Source organism: Cornus florida, unplaced genomic scaffold (assembly GCF_030987335.1).
Source record: "Cornus florida cultivar Cherokee Brave unplaced genomic scaffold, ASM3098733v1 CherokeeBrave_3.0.0_Hap2_Chr08, whole genome shotgun sequence".
Classification (NCBI taxonomy): domain Eukaryota; kingdom Viridiplantae; phylum Streptophyta; class Magnoliopsida; order Cornales; family Cornaceae; genus Cornus; species Cornus florida.
Genome location: NW_026775578.1, coordinates 53,790,856 through 53,807,151, shown reverse-complemented (window position 1 = coordinate 53,807,151; position 16,296 = coordinate 53,790,856).

Sequence of the window (16,296 nt, the reverse complement as noted above, 5' to 3'; positions counted from 1 at the left end):
AGTGTTCTTTGCACTAGTTATAGATTACTGTGAAAGTTAAAATATTAGCAAAAGAATTCATCTAAATTTTACAATACATTCATATTTTCATCTGGCATTGCTAGTGATAGTAACTAACATTCAGTCTTAACTTGGTACCACATCGACACCTTTATCATCTGACCGAACAACATAAGTTAAGGAGATGATAATAGGCTTACTTCAATGTAATAGATTAAGTTTACAAAATGATATCTGGTTTGAAACACCATTTATTATTTGTAAACTATGTGCATTTGGTTATATAGCAGAAAGGTCTTTCATTTGCCAAACGATAAAGAGACCCAGTAATGCATGCCACTCAATAAATAAATAAAAATCAAGTCACGGTTTGTCTCCTTCAAGTAGCCTTCTTATTCTCAACCCTAAAAAATTGAAGTATATAACACTACTTGGAGCTTAAAAATGCCAACTATAAGAATTTTGAGATACTAACTTGAGCACAAATATTGGAGCTTAAAGTAAGGGATAAGATCAAATCTTCTTTTCTATTTTCAGCTCAAAAGACTAGAACACCTTCTGAAGAGTGAGGAAAGGACTCAGTTGTTTTTTAAGCATTAAACAAATCCATGAATTCACTAGAATTCAAAGAAATGTTATACCAAATGACCATTTCACTATTTGAGTTTATAAATTTTAGAAAGATAGTTTGCATTTCGAAATTTTAGTTTAGGCCTCAGCTAAATTACAGGGGAGGAAGAACCTATATACTTAAATTTGAATGGTCACAAGTACTTAACTTATTTCCTTCTTTTATCCAATTTACCAATAAAGGAAAAGTTCTGAAATTACCATGACCACATAAAGCTCAAATTAGTGGAGTCTGTAATAGTGTTAAGCATACTCATAATGATTTTTTCCATTTGTAGTAAAAGGCTAAAACTCATGCCAAAATGCAATTGCAAAATCCAATAAATGGAAAGTTGCTTATAGTCGAAGAGAGAGAACAAAATTTATTCACCGAAATAAACAATAATTGTTGCATTTTCTGAGTGTCTGCATCAAGTTTACACCAACATAAGAATCACTTAACCAATTTCTAGAAGATGAGAAAAGTATAAATAAAAAAAGCAGAATATCAGTTATTAAGATTAATCACTAACAATCGAATCGGTGCTTTCAAAAATCAACATCAGGTAAGAACACTTACTTTGTGAAACACAACTGATCAGATTACATTGTTATAAGCTGAGTTCACATCAGGGTGTTCATAAGCTGAAATAGGAATCATATAGAGAGGCATTTGACCTGTGCAGACAAACATACCCTGGTAGATGAAACAGATGAAAAGGAGGTCTGCGTTAGTCCACATGACACCTTTTAAGGCAACTCAACAAGTTCTAATTATTCTTTTATTAGATATACATCTGGAAAATTCTGCCAAATATGTGCAACAAAACAGGATTTAGAAACCATGCCAAACCAATGGTTATGTTATGACCTGCAGGCCACTAAGCTTCCTTGTTGTTTGCTTCGAACTATTATTAAATTATATCCTAACAAAATGTCTATTATCTTCACCATCGAAATAACTTCTGAAAGTCCTTGGCATTATTCCAAAGCATCAAAACATGTGTCGTAAAGTCATGTATGACGAGATAAATGTTGCATTTGTTTATACTACATACATTAAATGAAACATGTCTGCATGATAGTGTAAATTACAATACACATAAAGGAAATTCAGATCAATCATTTTTCCCCCTCATCTCTCTCTTTCAACTCTTAAAGTCGTGTATGATGATATAAATTTTCTACTGAGATTGGTAACTACTAATATAACCATATTCACACTAAAACTATAAAAATTGAATGATAAATGTTGCACTTGTTTGAAGAACTTTGCTATCCAACCTATACTACATACATTAAATGAAATATGTGTGGTTTGTATGACAGTGTAAATTACGATAAACATAAAGGAAAACCAGATCAATCATTTTTTTTCCTCAATCTTTCTCTTCCAACTTCTCAAATGCAAAGAGTTTATACAAAAACCATGCTCAATCTCTGTCTTTCAACTCTTCAAATGAAGTGTTCAAAAACCATAAACATGATCTAGCACAATTTCCATTTCATTTCAAAACAACCAAACAGAGAAATAGAAAATCATGTGCACGTAATCAAAATTTCTAACCTTATTGCCCGCAGGAAATCAGTTGGCCCAAATCAAACACATGCATTGATTGATTACTTCAATAGCTGAGCCCCAATCGAACATAATTCAGCTTCAATAGCTGCTTTAGATTCCCATTTGAGCTCCAATAGCTGCTTATGCTTCATAATCAACTACATGCATTGATTAATTTTAACCCTAACAGCACAGGTATGGCAAATATATTTTTAAGAGAGAAACAGAGTTCAGTGCATGCTGATAAATCATTCAGCTCTAATACACACATATATTTATATATGTATAATATGCTTATATGTAGAGAGAGAGAGAGAGTTGACACTGATTTTCCAGTTACAGGACTATGTATTTCAATGAAAACTCTGTATAAATACGAAGTGAGAGAAGAGAGAGCTAGAGAGTATGATTGCAAGAGAGAAATAAAAGTAATCTATAAGAGAAGATAGAGTCAGAGAAACATTCTAAGAGATAGATGATTGTTCTTTTTGGGTTTGAATAGCTTTGTGCATAGTGAGAGGGGTGTAGTACAAGAATAGTACTTTGGGTAATTGGGGGAAAATTAATAAAATAGTTTGAGTGGCGATCACATTATCTCTTAAAATGTCTCTCTTACTCTGTTTGTTCGTAGGTTAGCGAAAAAGGCTGGCATAAAGGGGCTCCTGCAGCTGTTTATTTAGACTGTTGTTATACATCCGCCATCATTTTCTCATTCACTTGCAGTGAGGATATATGATGAATTCAGTGCTAAGATTCTTGCCTGCAAAGAGAACAACAAATGAAGCAAAACTTAGAATTCATTGAACAAGTCAGGCTCATAGTGCCGACAAAAGAAAAGAAACATAATTGCAGCTATGTAAATTTCTTCTGTTACAGCAATTATCTACATCACCGGATGAAAATTCTCACTGCAAGAATCACTCAATCTAGAAACCACACATGCACAAGACCATCATTCATGCACCAAAAAGTTATTGGAAAAGAGTTACTAGCAGATCCAGGACATACAAGGGATGACGGACTAATTCAAAGAAAGAGTAAACATGTGTAAGAAATAATAATAATAATTGATGACTGGAGCTACAGCCTCAAAAACCATTAAACATATGTTAGGAAGGTGATTACTCAAGTTGTTCGGTTTTGGCCTCTACAATGAAATTAGATCCAATCATCAAAACCAGCAACCAGCAACCCAATGCATCTGAAACACAGATATTGTATATAAATTTGGCAAAACATTTTAATAAAGAATATCTAAGTAACATGCTTTAAAGAACTACTTTAACAGCCATACAAATAAAAACCTATCTAGGGGAATCAATCAAATTATCTACTACCAATCAGTTTTGGCATCACAAGTGAACGCGACAACTCATTAATCTAGCACTCAATAAAAAGTTAAACATTGATCAACAATAGATTTACTTTCAACCAAACTCAGATCATTTAATATGATCAAGCCCTCAAGAGTAACTTCAAGACATGCCAGGGAATTTTAAAAATAAAAAATATAAAACTCAAAGAACTACATAGGCTTCCTTTATGAATGTCATCCAATTCTTTAGTACATGAAAGGGAATCCCCATTTAACCGAACTTAATTATAAACAGGCAACCTCAGGAAATTGCCATACCATGTAACTAGCAATCAAGCAAAACTACTTGGCGCAACCTAGCAAATCAAATATAAAAAATGTGGTCTTAATTCTTGGCTGAAGGACTACAAACAACACTTTGGATTGCATTACAAGGACTCTTTAATCATCAAGAATTATTATACAATGTTATTTCCAACCCTCATTTTAAGGAATATGATTCATGGTGCTAACAGAAAAAAAAGACAGTAACTTTCTTCTAAAGAAAAAGACAATTCTTATAAGGGAATAGACAATAGCTTTATTATAAGAAAAAATGAATTGTAATACCATAAAAATTGATAGAAACCCACAATAACATTCAATTATATGTCTTACAAACTTGAGGGTGGCATAAAAATAGAGTTTTTCACCACATAAAAATGATAAACAAAAAAAAAACTAAATAATTTAGATTGACCAAAAGACACCCGAAACAAATTAAGTCTATACTGAATTTCCCAACACGGTTGGGACAATTCAAATTGAGGGCGGCATATGGTTATGTGAAGGATCAAGGATGTAATGCGGTCCAAAGCTTCCGTTCTCTATGTTGAAGATACCCATGTCGCAGCGCCCTGAGGGATGGAAATGAAAGTCAATAAAATCATCTGTATAGTATATGGAATTCGGTTGGCATCCGGGCCATTTGGAAGCTGAAACACAAATGGAATGGCTATCTCCCAAAAACAGGGTGTCCCAACCAAATTCTTCACTTCAACCAGCATATGTGAACCTTGCTCAAATTGCTCTAAGAGCAACTTGAAAACCTTAAACCCTGAAGTTGCATGATGTGAATCATCTCCAAGTTTTAAAAACCTTTGTACAAGAAGTAAATCCCCACTTGATGATTCGACAAGATACAAATGTTCAGAATACAAAATATTCTGCAGTACAATTACCTCCACTTGTGGAGCCTTACTCTCCCCAGCCCTTCTATTAACATCAATCATTAGGACTCTACCAATAACAACTGCAAAAATCCGGCCTTTATAATATATGACATCAAAGATGGGCTTAAATCTCTTTTTATCTATGCAAGTCCAAGCTTCATCGCCTGCTCAAAATGCCAAGTTATTGCAACCACCATAGGTGGCAGCAACAATATAGTCATTAGGAGACGAAGCAGGGTCAGCTGACAATATAGCCTTTGTAACTTCAAACTCAACCTCAGTAGGAGACTAGGAGTTGATTCAGTTTCGTATAAGAGACCATTATCATCGACGTTTTGACGAGGATGTTCTAATTCAATGCGGTCCATAATTGGAGGAAGCTCAATGGTAGTGCTAAAGAACGGATTCATTAGAAGGATTCTTGCATAGTAAACAGCTAACCGTGTGAGGAACCAGAAAACCTCTTTTTGTAAGGTACCCCTAACTAAAAATCATATAGCTTATTATGAGTGATGCTGTATAGACTACGTCTTTTGTCGCTATTATCTTTTGAAGGCACCATCAAGAATGAAACTTGCCTGAAAAACTTATTTTGAATGAATTTAAATTTTTTCTCCATTGCCACAGACTGCCATGGTTTGCAAACCGCACCAAATCGAACAAATTCAGAAAGCGAAACCAACTTGTCCAGAATCATATCCAATAACTTCTTTGAAAGCCATGCCCAATCTGACTCCTCCATTGAACACATTAATTTCCCTAATACAACTGCAATGTCAACAAATCAAAGAATCTAAATAATCACAATAACTTACATTATATCTACAATAATCAAATAATTGGCAAAAAATCAAACAGGATTTATAATTTTAATAACTTGCATTATATCTACAATACTCAAATAATCACAATAACTTACATTTTATCTACAATACTCAAATAATTGGCAAAAATTCAAACAGGATTTATAATTTTAAACTAAATAATCACAAAAACAACAACAAAAACAAAAACAAAAACAAAAACAAAAAAACAAAAACTTAACAAACTTAGGATATAGTATGAATAAGTTAGTGGTGTAATGCCTCTTTCATCATAACAAACTCGTTACTAACAAATCTGAAAAAACTAATCTTTCAATATTAAAATCTGATTGAGCCACAACCAAATTCTAGTCACATCCCGTCCCAACCCATAAAAACAATATCAATAATTCAGAGAGTGTCTTTCTAATCTTTCCTTAAATAGAAAGACACTCTCTGAAGTCTGAACAACGCACGACGGCTTAGATTTAGGGATTAAGGATTATGTATAATCTCCAAACACTTCAATACCCAAACAAAAACAAAAACAAAAAAGCATTTTCAAAGTTAGGCTTAATTTAACCAAAATAAATAAATAAATAATTATAAAAAATATAAGGAAAATAGTGTTTCTTGATTGATCCAAACACGGAAGTTCTATATAGTGAAGTCATTAAACATAAACAAAATTCATATAAAATTCGAGATTTGAAACGAAGATTGGACCTGAGTGAAGGCTTTGGAGTAAAGATTGTTGGAATGGGCATTGATTCCAACTATGCTCCACATGTTCGACGATTTGCTCAACAGAACGACAATTTTTATAATCAAAACGATCGAAATGAACATAGAGATCTTTTTGTAACTAAAACGAGAAGAAGACGACGAAGAGGCCATGGAAGGAAGGGGCTTAGGGTTCAATTGCTTATTTGGTCTCTTCTGACCGATCGGCCCGCCATGGACGACTGTGTGAGTTTGAGGAGAGAGATGAAGGGCAGGGTGGGGGTGCGTATTCAGCCCCTCATTGCTGTGAATTATGATGCCACTAAAGTGCGCCAACCTTTGGTAGTCAACTGGGTTGTTTTTGGTAATTGGTAGTTTTGTTGGGATTGCTTTTGATACTGTTTGTTTACTGGTTGAAATATCCACGCCAGCTTGGATAGTTTGATCCAAGCATGGGACAAACGGTTGACAAATAGGAGTAAAATAATTAAGATAAAATAATAATAATTTGAAAGAAAAAAAATGATATAATTAAATATTAGAATGCTATACATCGTAAACCACTACGTAAGTAATATTTTTAATTATTTTTTTTTACATCAATTGCATATAAAATGATAAATAATATATATAGCATATTATGTACAATAAATTCTTTTTAATTATTAAATTATATTTCATAATCTTTAATTTGGTAAGTGAGCATATATCCCATCATCTCTAACCATCTCTAATTTAATAATTAAAAATAAAATATCCATTTGTTATTGGTATTACATGAACAATCATGAAGAAAAAGAAGATACGGAAGTTATGATGGGGAGGTTGGATGTTAGGATCTCATTTTTGTGTGAGAATTCCATTGGTGAATGATGTAGCAATCTAGCAAGTACTGTTTGATATAGTGAAGGAACAACATATATGTATGGGCTGTGCCACTTTAATTACCTTTCTTGGCAACTCTTATCACTTGCTATGGATCAAATTGGCAGAGAACAATACTTCAGTAGCATAGAATACAACTAACTTCATACCAGTCATCAACCTCTAACTCATACTTCATTATATAAGATAATTTGATTATCAAGCATTGTTCAAGTGTTTCCATCCCCTGATTTTAAGGAATATTATTCATGATGCTCACAGACAGACAAAAAAAAAAAAAAAAAAAAAAGAAAAAGAAAAAGAAAAGACAAAGTACTTATGGGTTAACAATATAAATAAATAATTCGAAGATAAATAGATTACGAGAGCCAACTACAAATGACATTTTTATTTAGAAGTCTCAGCACGATCTTACATTTTAATATAAATTTATAATAGACTTGTGTAAAAAATAGATTTGTTTCAGTACAGAACAATGAAAAATAAAAAAATTAAAAACAAAAGAAACTATAGATCGGACCAAAAGGACACTCAAGAAATTACTTTCGTAGTCACTTTCCTAACACAGTTGGCACAATCCAAATTGAAGGTGGCATATGGTTATGTGAATGATCAAGGTTGTAATGCGTCCCAAAGCTTCCATTCTCTATGTTGAAGATACCAATGTCGCAGCGCCCCAATGGGGGATAGAATAGAATGTCAATATTATTATCGGTGTAGTATATGGAATTCGGTTGGCATTCGGACCATTTGGGAGCTGAAACACAAATTGAATGGTTATCTCCCAAAAACAGAGTGTCTCCACCCAAGTTCTTCAGGTTCTTCGCTTTAAGCTGCATAGATGAACCCTGCTCAAATTGCTCTAAGAGCAACTTGAAAACCTCAAACCCTGATGTTGCATGTTGTGAATCGTCTTCATAAGACCTTTGTACAAAAAGTAAATCCCCACTAGATGATTCGACAAGATATGTCGGATCACCATACACATTAGTCCGGAGTTCAATTACCTCCACTTGTGGAGCCTTACTCTCCTCCGTCCTTTTATTAAGGTCAATCATTATGACTCTATAACTATTATCAACTGCAAAAATCTGGCCTTTATAATATGTGACATCATAGAGGGGCTTAAATCTCTTTTTATCTATGTAAGTCCAAGCTTTATCTCTTGCCCGAATAAATGCGAGGTTACAACAATCACCATAGATAGCGACAACAATATAGTCATTAGGCGACGAAGCAGGGTCGGCTTACAATATAGCCTTTGTAACTTCAAACTCAACCTCAAGAGGCCTAACATTAATGTGATTAGGATGAGGTTCCACTTCTGAGAGGTTCATAATTGGAGGAAGCTTAATGAAAGCGCCAGAGAACGGATTCATTAGAGTTACGCCTAAGGATTCTTCCACAGTAAACAACCAACCATAAGAGGAACCAGAAAGCCTCTTTTTGTAAGGTACCCGTAACTGAAAATCATATAGCTTATTATCAGTGATGCTATATAGACTACGTCTTTCGTCACTATTATCTTCCGTAGGCACCATCAAAAATGGATTTTGTCTAGACAACTTATTTTGAACGAATTTAAGTTTGTTCTCCATTGCCACAGATTGCTATGGTTTGCAAACCGCACCAAATCGAACAAATTCAGAAAGCGAAACCAACTTGTCCAGAATCATATCCAATAACTTCTTGGGAAACCGTGCCCAATCTGACTCCTCCATTGAACTCGTTAATTTCCTGCAATGTCAACAAATCAAAGAATATAAATAATCACATAAACTTATATTATATCTCCAATACTCAAATAATTGGCAAAAATTCAAATGGGATTTATAATTTTAATAACTTACATTATATCTACAATACTCAAATAATCACAATAACTTACATTATATCTACGATACTCAAATAATTGGCAAAAATTTTAACTGGATTTATAATTTTAAACTAAATAATTCACAAAAATAAAAAAATAATAAAAAAATAAAATAAAATAAAATTGACAAACTTACTGGTGGTTAACTATAGTATGAATAAGTTAGTGGTGTAATGCCTCTTTCATCATATCAAACTCGTTACTAACAAATCTGAAAAAACTAATCTTTCAATATTAAAATCTGATTGAGCCACAACCAAATTCAAGTCACAATCCGTCCCAACCCATAAAAACAATATCAATATATATATATATTGAATATAAACGGGAATGGATCCTCTCCAAGAAAAATTCTCTCCTAACATCTACAGGTATTAATCCTACGACTATTAAGGCGTCACGTCAACTACTTCTTTAACTCACTAAATATATTAAAAGTTACTGCATTTACTTAAAATATCTAACTATATTAAATTATAGATTTACCCACATTAAAAAAAAAAAAAAAAAAAAAACTTTTTTTCTCTTTCTCATCTCTTCCTTCTCTCCCCTATTTATAATATATATATATATATATATGGCTAGAACAAACCCACTTTGCTCCTTCTCTTGATCTGCCATTGACAACTCTCTCTCTAAAACCTTCAATCAACAAAACTGTTTAAGCTTGAAGCCTTCGAATCAATTAATAATTCCAATGCTTGGTGATGGCAATCAACAAAACTGTTCAAACTCTTAAATATATATTATTGGAGAACTACAACTCAATTTCCTAAATTTGATATAAATACAAATTAAAGGATCATAATTAATTTTAATTGGAATTGACAAAAATAAAAAATAAAAAAGCGATTCAAAAGTAAAGAAGAGAGTTGAATTGTATATAATCTGTAGATATATATATATATATAGATATAGATATATAGATATATATATATGTTATATATAGGAGAGAGAAGGAAGAGAGAAAAAAGTGAATTTTTTTTTTTAATATGGGTAAATTTGTAATTTAACATATTAAAAAGTGTGGTAACTTTTCTAATATAAACAATCAAAACAACTTTCCTTAAATAATCTTAAACTTCACACTTGGGGGATGCAAACCTTATGAGTAGATGTATAAAAGTCGAGAGTTTATTTTGTTTTCTTTATATATAAAGATATAATATTTCCTTAAACAGAAAAACGAGAGTTTATTTAAGGAAATTGCACACAGTATCGTTGTCGGTAATTGTGTTTCATAGCAAGTCTTGATATTGACATGTAGTGATTTATATTTTTTTCACCACATGGAGTGATAAATTAAACTCACCAAAATAAAAAGAATTTTTATTTATGTAACATGATACAATTGGTTAATAATATATTAAGTTTATATATGAATTTATTTAACCATATAAATACATGATTGAATAATGGCAAAATAAGTAAAAACACAATAAAAAATAATATTATAATCTTAAATGGAATAAGTAAATAAAAACAAATAAAAAAAGAAGAAAATAAATAATATGAATAGTTTAAAGAACTTACAAAAGTTTGCAATAATAACTTCCACGATGAAGAATACAGTGAGATTTCTGAAGCAGCGTAGATGTATATATATTTTTATGAGATTAGTCAGGGTTTTATTATCAAAAAAATGTATTATAGGGATAGATATATTATAATAAAAATAAATAAATTGGAGAAAATCATAAATATATATATATATATATATATTTATGAAATAATAATAATTACATCTTCAACTAACATTTTAACAAAATCATTATTGATAACTTCCTCAACTAACATTTTTACAGAATCATATTATTAGTAAAAAGCAGGTGCTCGAAACTCAAAATTTTATTTATAATTTTAATTAATTTTTCATATACAAAATTATATATATACATAAATAAAACCTTTTTACAAATAATTAGTTAGCAATTGTTTTGAGTAATTAAATAATTAATTAGTAACTTGTTCTGACTAATTTAAATTTTAGATATTTATGAAATCAAATGTGTTGTCCTTTTCACATTCATTAGCAACAAACAAATTTCTAAGAGTAAATAATAAAGTTTAAGGAGTTGTAATTTCTTATTTAAGTTATTTTTAATCATAAGATATAAATGCTAATTATAAATAAATATTAAAATTCATATTTTAAGTAATTAGACATAATTGTAAATCATAATAGGTCAAAAAAAATAACACACAACACGGATAATATGTTTTAAAGTAATATATATCAATAAATTATCTTCAACCACTAATAGCAATTTATCAAGCAACTGGAGTTTGAAGAGGATAAAGTATAAATTCAATTACCACTATAAGAATCCAATTAATAAAAACAAGTTTTGAAAACAAAAATAAGGCAAAAGTGCCAAAAACCCTCTATGATCAAAAGTGAAAAATACACCCTAAACTATTTGGACTTACAAAATTGAACCCTCATCTATATCAATGTTGTAAAAAAGACCCTCCCTTTGGCGTCGGTTCATACACGAGCTGGTATATTTTCAAATAATTCTCAAATTACCCTTGAATTGCAAGTAATATAATGACATTCTCTAAAGTCTGAACAATATACTTGGATTTTTTAGGGATTAAGGATGATGTATAAAAGTCTGTAAATTACATGTTAAACCCCCTCACCAATGTTGAAATTGCGCACAGTAACTACACCACGGTATCCTTAGACGTTTGTGTTTTATGGCATAAGCCTTAATATTGATGCAAAGTGTTTTTTTTTTTCAAAGTATTTTTATTTTATTTATATAACATGATACAATTAGTTGATGATATAATTATATATGAAACTATTTTAGCATATGAATATAAATACATGATCGAATAGTAGCAAGTAGGTAAAAACACAATAAGAAACAGCATTATAATTTTAAAAAGGAATAAGTAAATAAAAAAAGAGAACGAAAATAAAGAATATGAATAGTTTAAAGATCTTACCAAAGTATGCAATAATAACTTCCACAACTAACAATGAGTACAGTGAGATTTATGAAGCTGTGTCGATGTGTTTATATATATATAGAGAGAGATGCTTACAATTCCTCTTTCAGGTCTTGATTCATACGTGTACGCGTGTATATATATATATATACATATATATATATTTATTTATATGGACGTGTGTTATATATAATTACGATAATTTTTTATTTTAATATTTTCACTTATCAAACCTATCTATTATTATAGAGTTTGTGTTTCAATTAGTTAAAAAACTTAACTTATTATAGAAGTTGTGTTCTAATTAAACTAAAGGACAAAAACATGTAAAATAACTGGCAAAAAGAAAATAAAAATAATTGTATAATTTATGTAGAATTTCAACTGATTGATATGATATTTGAAAACTTACCTATTATTATAGAGGTTATGTTCTAATTAAACTAAGGGATAAAAACTGTGTTTGGGTAATTTATTTAAAACTTTTCTTCTCTTTCCTGTCTTGATTCTTACGTGTAGGCATATATATATATATATGGACGTGTGTATACGATAATTTTTATTTTAATATCTACACTTATCAAACCTACCTATTATTACAGAGTTTGTGTTTCAATAAGTTAAAAAACTTAATTTATTATAGAAGTTGTGTTCTAATTAAACTAAAGGACAAAAACATGTAAAATAACTGGCAAAAAGAAAATAAAAATAATTGTATAGATTATGTAAAATTTCAACTGATTGAGATGATATTTAAAAACTTACCTATTGTTATACTCCGTAGAGGTTATGTTCTAATTAAACTAAGGGATAAAAACTGTTTTTGGGTAATTTATTTATAAAAGAAAGAAAAAAAAAAAAACTCGACAAAAGAAAAAAAAATATTGTATAGATTTTAAAATTTTCAACTGAAACTCTTTAATGTAATATTAAAAAACTTAATTTTCTTATTTAGTAAGTTAATAATATTAATATTAAAGTGTGTGTGTATATATATATATAAATGTAATGTAATATAATATTTTAATACAAAGAACATATAAGGTTGACGTGATTATATTAATATATCATCCCTTAATTTATAATGTCATAACTACCATTTATAATTTCTTTACTTCTTCTTTTTTATTTATTTGTTTTTTATTTTTATTTTTATGTTTTTGTAAAGTATAATCACACCTCATGAAATTTAGCGAAAGGACAAGCAGATTTTTTGAACAAAGAGACTCTTAAAAAATGGACAAACACACGCCGACTTTATTACCTTTTATATAAAATTGATATTTTGATTGAGTTAAATACTTGGATCAAACCCAAACCCCCCTCTCTCTATGTATGTATGTACGCACACGACAAAATCGCCGCCCACCGCCACCACCCATCGCCGCCACTGCCAAAACCCACACAATCCTAATCACAGTCCATCACCAATCGCCGCCGTAGACACCACCCACACAATCCAAATCATCAATCGCCGCCACCACCCACACAATCATGTTCTTGGCTTGTCTTAGCAAATGAACTCCAAATGGGTTCTCTAATATTAATGGTAACCAAGAAAGAGAGTGAGCTGGAAAAAGATGGGATTGATATAGACTGCTCTCTTCTTCTTGTTTCTCTATATAAACTAAGAAGAAAATAGAAGAGAAGAGAGAGTGGAGAGAGGTATATAAAAAAAAAAATAACAAATGAATCACTCTCAAATTTAGACATTTTTGTCATGTGCTCTATCTCTTGGCCTCTTTATTTTATCTGTTTTGTGAATGAATCAAAATTGCCGGTTGTCTTTGGTGTTGAGGACAGAGAGGAGAGAGAACGAGATGAATTATTGGGCATTGGCAACTTTTATAGCGGTAACATTTGTGCAACAGTCGGTGTTGGTGGCGGTGTCGTACACAAGCGTATCTGTTAGGGGATACAGAGAGAGAAGCATAGATAGTGTGATAGGAAGAGAGAGAAGGGAAAAAATAAGGGGCTATTGCGTTGTTGCAAGGTCGTATATTTTGTAATATATCTGAATTTAATGTTAAAGGATAATTTTGTCTTTTTATATAAATTTAACTTTTTTTCACTTAATTTTTTATTTTTTTTATTGTTTTTTGTAATTTTTGACTGATAATTTTGTATGAATTATCTCAAAAGAAATAATTTATTCTCAATATATATATATATATATATATATATATATATATATATTGAGGTATTATTAAAAGAGATAATATATTTGATAGAGATAAAAAATATATATGTTTAATGCTCCTCTTTTCGTACTACTACATTTTATTTTTTATTTATTTATTTATTTTTGATCTTGACAGAAGAGATTATTTCTTCAATAAATATATTTTTTTGGGAATTTTTTTTCATGTCAAAAGATATAATTTTTAATGGTTACTTTTTTTTTTTTTTTTTTTTTCCCTTCCCGTCACTATTTTTTTATTTTTTTATTTTATCAAAATCAACAATTAGATTTATTGGTTATTTTTCAATCTAATTTCATGAACTGATTCAATATTATTTAAATAAATACAGCTAAGGATGGGCCATCATCAGGTGGAGGACTCATTATCGCTAACTTAACAAAATTCAAGAAAATATAATAATAAGAAAAATAAAATAAATAAAAAATATGAATTATTTATTTATTTTTTATATATTATTTTTCTAATTAGATTTTTTTTAATTAAAAAAACTCACATAATAAATAAGTCATTTGAATTTTATAGAAACTCTTCTAAACATCTTATATTAATTAAAAAATAAAAACACATAATAAATAACTAATTTGTGTTACTTTTTTATAGAAACTCTTTTTATATCAATTAAAAAATATTTTTTTATATTAATAAATAAATACTGAAACTCTTTAAACTTTTAATAATAACTAGTGAGTAAAATCTAATTTAAATTAATATTCAATAAAATAATTAAATAATTATTTCTCAATGATAATTAAAATTAATTTATTAAAATAATTACATTGATATATTAATTAAGATAAATAGATTACAAGATTAAATAATGATAGCAGTTTACAAAATAATTACAATATTAAATTATAAATTTTCTTATCTAATTTGATTTATTTTTATTAAAAAAATTCATAATAAATATATAATTTGAGTTTTATAGAAACTCTTTTAAAGACCTTATATTAATTTTAAAAAAATTCATAATAAATAGGTAATTTATGTTTAAAGTTTTTATAAAAACTTTTAACTCTACTATGACGTATATATTTATATTTCCTTATCTAAGTCTTTAGAAGAGTTTCTATATAAAAAACTCAAATTATTTTATTTTATTAAAAAATTCATAATAAATAAGTAATTTGAGTTTTTTTATATAGAAACTCTTCTAAACACTAAATAGGTAATTTGTGTTAGAGTTTTATAGAAACTCTTTTAAAAATTCTTTTTATATTTATAAATACTTACTAAAATACTGAAATTGTAATAATAGTATTGATAGATATAGATAATAGTATATATATATAACCTTTTTACAAATACGGAGTAATTAGTTAGCAATTTGTTTTGAGTAATTGAATAATTAATTAGTAACTTGTTTTGACTAATTTAAATTTTAAATATTTATGAAATAAAATGTGATATCTTTTTCACATTCATTAGCAATAAACAAATTTCTAAAAGTAAATAATAAAATTTAAAAAGTTGCAAATTCTCATTTAAGTTATTTTCAATCATAAAATATAAATATTAATTTTAAATAAATATTAAATTTAAAATTAATATTTATATTTTAAGCAATTAGACTTAATTGTAAATCATAATAAGTCAAAAAAATAACACAAACACTGACATGTGTTTGAAAACAATAGATATCTTCAACTACTAATAGCAATTTATCAAGCAACTGGAGTTCGAAGTGGACAGACTAAAAATTCAATTACCACTATAAGAATACAATTAATAAAACAAGTTTTGAAAACAAAAATAAACAATGAAACTTAAACACAGGGAGTTCAATAAAACATAAAAATGAAATAGATATTAACAACAAATTTAACCTCTAGCTCTCCTCTATCTATTTTATATCTTATAAAAGTTTTCTATCAGAGAATTTTCTTTTTTTTTTTTGGTTCCTTCAAATTGATAAAAAAAAAAAAGAAAAAGAAAAAAAAAAGGGTAATCTGATTACAATGCAAGATTGATATAACCACAAAAAGGCAAATTAAGCAACAACACTGTAAATATATACAAAATTAACAATATTATGGAAAGCAATAATCTGAATATAAATACCGTTCTTTTGTAATTAGGATAGCGGAGAGAGAAGTATAAGAGGGAGAGTGTATTGTAAGAAACGGAACGAGTGATGTACAGTATAAG